The sequence below is a fragment of the Schistocerca cancellata genome, chromosome 9, assembly GCF_023864275.1.
Source record: "Schistocerca cancellata isolate TAMUIC-IGC-003103 chromosome 9, iqSchCanc2.1, whole genome shotgun sequence".
Classification (NCBI taxonomy): Eukaryota; Metazoa; Arthropoda; class Insecta; order Orthoptera; family Acrididae; genus Schistocerca; species Schistocerca cancellata.
In genome coordinates, this window is record NC_064634.1 from 201,503,235 (window position 1) to 201,508,537 (window position 5,303).

The window sequence follows — 5,303 nt, forward strand, 5'->3', positions numbered from 1 at the left end:
ACTTCCAAATCAAACATCTTGTGGCTACTGTAGGGCAGCTTGTTTTGAACGGTAGTGCTATTGACAACATGACTCGTGCATATGATGTTATTTGTATATATTTGACGATGCAGGTGCTGACTCTGCATTTAACATTTGACGTTGCCACTATGGCTGCAGTACATTAGGACTTTGATTTTATAAAACGGGTATGCCTCTTCATACTTAAAGCGCCCAAATGCATATATTTGTCGGTAGTACTTTTATTATGGCCTATTTATTGTTTTTAAGCTGTAGACAATCTGCGAGTGTATTTATGTTTTCCCATTTTCTGCTGCAGATCTGACGATGGTCATTATAGACCGAATGTTTGTGACCATAGACGTAAATTAAAGGAAACTTAATGTATATACGGGTCACTGTTTTATTCGCGACAATGTCGCAACTTGCGAAAGATAGTGTATATGCCGTTACATTCACACCAATCTGTCTTTATTCTTATGTTTCGAATTCAAGATGCACGAGGATGGCAGCTCAGTTATCCCACAGTCATCCTCGAATCCCAGTTTTCCAAATGAACATGACAGTTTCGTTACTACAGCGCCATTTTAGTTCCAGGGACATATTAAGCGCCCTGGGCAACTTCCTTACATTTTCGTGTGGCCTACACCGATCAACTACGGTTCCATCTCTTCGTCTCAGTGATGCGTCTTCTGAACTATTGCTTACTACTGAGTTCCTCTGTAGTAAATTCAAAGATTTGATTCAGCATTTCAGTACTCCAAAGTTGCCTTATGGTTACATTGTACATTCATGAATGTGTAATATATCGATTACCACACTACGTTCCTGATTACGAAGCCTTTTGGCTTTAAAATTGATTACTACTAGCGGGAAACAAATACAGCGGATTGGGTAAAAAAGGAAGAAATACTGTTTATTCGTTGCAGAAAGAAGTATGTTGAAGGAAATCGGTATTCTCTGCCTCGTGATGACTGGGTGTTGTGTGATGTCCTTAGGTTACTTAGGTTTAAGTAGTTCTAAGTTCTAGGGGACTGATGACCATAGATGTTAAGTCCCACAGTGCTCAGAGCCATTTGAACCATTTGAAATCGGTCGTTTCCTTCCCTAAGGGACGCGCCTCAAGCTGCTTACGAGAAACACAGAAACCCGATATCTGAATGCTTGGTCGGGGATATTACTCTGGCTCCGAGTCCTCTATGTCAATCAATGCGCCTGGTTTGGACGCTGACAGAGAGTTGCTTTCACATTGAAGCCCTGACACGGGTAATAGATGCGACTGGGTAGCTTAGTTGGTGAGAACATTGCCATCGTTTCCCTCCCCGCTCCCCCCCCCCCTCGTCCCCCCTTCCACCTGCCACATGGACACGGTCCGTTACAGAGTTTTAATCCATCAGGATCTTTGATTAAATCGCATTCGTCATATCAGAAGTAAAGTTTAACTCCGAACCAATTCCTCACTCTGTCCCTGCCTCTCTCTTTCCTCCTCCCTAGTTCTCCCCCTTCCACAATCGTTCCCCCACTGTTTTAATTTATGGCTTCGCTGTCACTAGTCTTAAAACTATGTACAATTTTTTGTTTGTTTTGATTGCTTTCTCAGCTTTTTTTGTCTTTGTTATTGCATTTATAATTATTGTTTGTGCCTTTGGCTCTGAGCACTGTGGGACTTAACTTCTAAGGTCATCAGTCCCCTAGAACTTAGAACTACTTAAAGCTAACTAACCTAAGGACATCACACACATCCATGCCCGAGGCAGGATACGAACCTGCGACCGTAGCGGTCGCGTGATTCCAGACTGTAGCGCCTAGAACCGCTCGGCCACTCCGGCCGGGGTTTGTGCCTTTGCTGTGCAGAATACATATGAGAGAGGGATTTTAGATTTTATGTTTCTATATTAGGGATATGCTTTAAACTCATTTTATGTTTTTATTAAAGATTTTGAGTTTATTCCTGTGCTTTGCCTGTGGTCTCAAGCAGTAATGATGTGTGTCCGCCGGCCGTTGTGGCCGAGCGGTTCCAGGTGCTTCAGTCTGGAATCGCGCGAACGCTTCGGTCGCAGGTTCGTATCCTGCCTCGGGCATGGATGTGTGTGATTTCCTTAGGTTAGTTAGGTTTAAGTAGTTCTAAGTTCTAGGGGATTGCTGACCTCAGATGTTAAGTCCCATAATGCTCAGAGCCATTTGAACCATTTGATGTGTGTCCTTTTCTTGGTTTTTCCGATTAGCGACTTCCGTGGACCTATTAACCTAATCGAAAGTGGTTGTTACGGTGTTGACGTCTGTCTTGTGTTCGTTTAGGCATTTTCGTTTTCGTCTGGGTCTGCGTCGCTATCTTCATTGTTATCTAAATAATGGTTCAAATGGCTCTGAGCACTATGGGACTCAACTGCTGTGGTCATAAGTCCCCTAGAACTTAGAACTACTTAAACCTAACTAACCTAAGGACAGAACACAACACCCAACCATCACGAGGCAGAGAAAATCCCTACCCCGCCGGGAATCGAACCCGGGAACCCGGGCGTGGGAAGCGAGAACGCTACCGCACGACCACGAGATGCGGGCCATTGTTATCTGGTTAGGGTCTTTCAAGTAGATGGGGTGGTCTGGGTTGGAGTTGTAACCTCGTTGTTTCTTGCTTGGCTAGGTGTGGGAATAGGTTACGTGTGTTTTTGATTACTGTTTTTTGGAGGGGGGTCGTATGCATATTTAATTTGTGTTTTGTATTAGTTCTCGGTATCGTGGTGACGATGTACTTCATGTCTGGTCTCTTGTGTAGTATATGCATGCCATATCTTGCCCTGAACCTGGTGAGTCGTGTTTGTATGAGTATGATCGCTGCTGTTTCGTAGACGATGTTGGAGGGGGGTTCTGTTCTTCAGTGTGACTTGGCCTTCTGTCGTGAAAGAGTTTAGTGATAGTGGTTCATGAGAGTTCTGGTAATGGACCCGAAGCGTACTCTTGGACTGGTCTGATAAATGTTTTGAACGTTTATGTGGCTGGTGTGTCAGCACAACCATGAGAGCGACCCAGTACTAGTCTGACGGGCGACTGTCTTCGCCGGGTTTTGTCAAGTATGTACTGGGTGTAAGTTTTCATGTTTATAAATTTGGCAACATGTACTCCGATATATTAGGTCGAGTCTGTCAGTATGAGAGGAGTGTCAGACAAGATGAGCCCGATGTCTGTTTCTTCTCTCTCTTTTTGAGAGAAGTTTCTGCATCTGAATAGTATGGTTTGGGTTTTGCTTGCATTCGGTTTTATTCTCCATTTTTGCATCCAGAGTTGTAGACTGTTATGGTAGTCATCTGTTTGCATGGTGATAGTGGAGGCCGCAGAGCTGTCTGTCGGTCGTTGGTATGTCCATTGTGTACAGAGAGTAGAGTAAAGGGGATATTATGCCACCCTGTGTCATTACTGCTTGGGATGTGAACGTATCTGCTGTTGCTTTGTTCACATGCAGTCTACATTGTCTGTTTGCCAGCAGGAATTTGATGAGTCGGATTGTTTTAGGGGAATGCCTATTGTGATTAGTTTATATAGTAGACCATCCCCCAAATGTCAAAAGCACGATCTGTGCCTAGAAAGACAGCGAGTGAGCTAGCGGTGAACTATGTTTATCGCTTTGGTTACGTCAGTCCTTAGTTTTAGTAGGTGGTCAGAGGTTGAGTGGTATTTGTAAAGGGGTAAGAGGGCCATTTTATCAACATACCTATTGAGTCTGCCGGTTATAATACTTAGAAATATTTTGCTTATGACGTCAACTAGTGAGATTTGACTAGTGTGATTTGCGGTCGGTCGTGGATTTGTTAATTTTCGGAATCATTATGGCCTTTGTTTCTCTCGTTAATTTTCGGAATCATTATGGTCTTTGTTTCTCTCTACACCTTCCGAATGGTGTAGATTTTTAAACAGTAGTTGAATATGGCAGTTTGGAGAGGTGCGATGACCGTGAGGGGAACTTTCGTGAGATGAAGTCTTCTGAGGCCGTTATGATCAGGGTCTGAGTTCCGTCCTTGGTTTACTGCCCGTCTTACTTCAAGATCGGTGATGTCTTGGGTATGTTTGGTTTCTTCTTCAGATGGCGCAATTCTTGACCTGTAATGAGACTGGTAGTTCTATTTCTGCCCTAATTTTGAAGCTGTCGTCAAATTTGTCATATCTACGAAAGAAATGGGCTTTTTCGAGGACTCTGTGGAATGATTCTGCCTTTTCATGGTCGTTTGTTGTCGGGGAGTTGTTGATGATTGGTTTGCTGTTGTGCGTTTATCTTTGTCCGGTCAGTGTTTTAATTTTGTCCAGAATTTTCTCCAATCCCTGTAGACTAGTCTGCAGCAACTCGCGTCCCATTCAGTTTGTCTATGTTCTAACACTTTTTGCCTTAATATTGCATTTAGTCTGTTCCAAATGGGTTTTAAGTCCAGGTTTTTAGTACGTTTGTCACCGTTGTAAAGTCGTTTTTTTGTCTCTTGATTAGTCTGAGGATGTCAGGTTAAGGTGGGCTTTCCACTACTAATGGTCTTGAAATTACAATTAAATCAATACCATTAGCTGCTGACAGGCGTTGATATACATCAACGGGGACAGTTAAAAAAGTGTGCCCCTACAGGGACTCGAACCCAGGATCTCCTGCTTACATGGCAGACGCCCTATCCATCTGAGCCACCGATGACACAAAGGACAGTGAGACAGCAGGAACTTATCGCCGACACGCTCCCCGTGAGATCTACATTCTCAACTTACTGTCCACATACTACATTCGTAGTGCTCCTGCCATTATACTCATTACTCGCAGTCGCACTGTCCTCTGTGCCCTCGGTGGCTCAGATGGACAGAGCGTCTGCCATGTAAGCAGGAGATCCCGAGTTCGAGTCCCGGTCGGGGCACACATTTTCAACTGTCCCCGTTGATGTACGAGGGCCGTTCAGAAAGTAACCTCCGGTTGATTTAAAAAAATACACCAAGTTAAATAAAAATATTTTAATATATATATATCTTACAACTACATCTTTGCACTATTTTTCTACATAGTCTCCATAGCGATTGAGGCACTTATCGTATCTCTTCACAAGCTTTGAAATTCCTTCTGCATAAAAATCACCCGCTTGTGCCTGGAGCCAGCTCTTCGTCGTCATCAAACCGCTGTGACCCGAGCCATTTCTTCAAATGCATGAAGAGGTGATAATCACTTGGCGCCAGGTCTGGGCTGTAAGGTGGATGGTTGATAACGTCCCACTTGAAGGACTCAAGAAGGGCCGTTGTTCTGCGAGCAGAGTGAGGACGGGCGTTATCGTGCAAAAAAACGA

At 43.9% G+C, this 5,303-nt stretch overlaps 1 non-coding gene across 1 annotated transcript; it reads left to right on the top strand.

The window, feature by feature from the left end:
• The first annotated feature begins 4,808 nt into the window (after positions 1-4,808).
• Positions 4,809-4,883, top strand: Trnat-ugu (transfer RNA threonine (anticodon UGU)). The gene has a single exon. It is a non-coding gene; the product is annotated as a tRNA-Thr (tRNA).
• Positions 4,884-5,303: the final 420 nt, after the last annotated feature.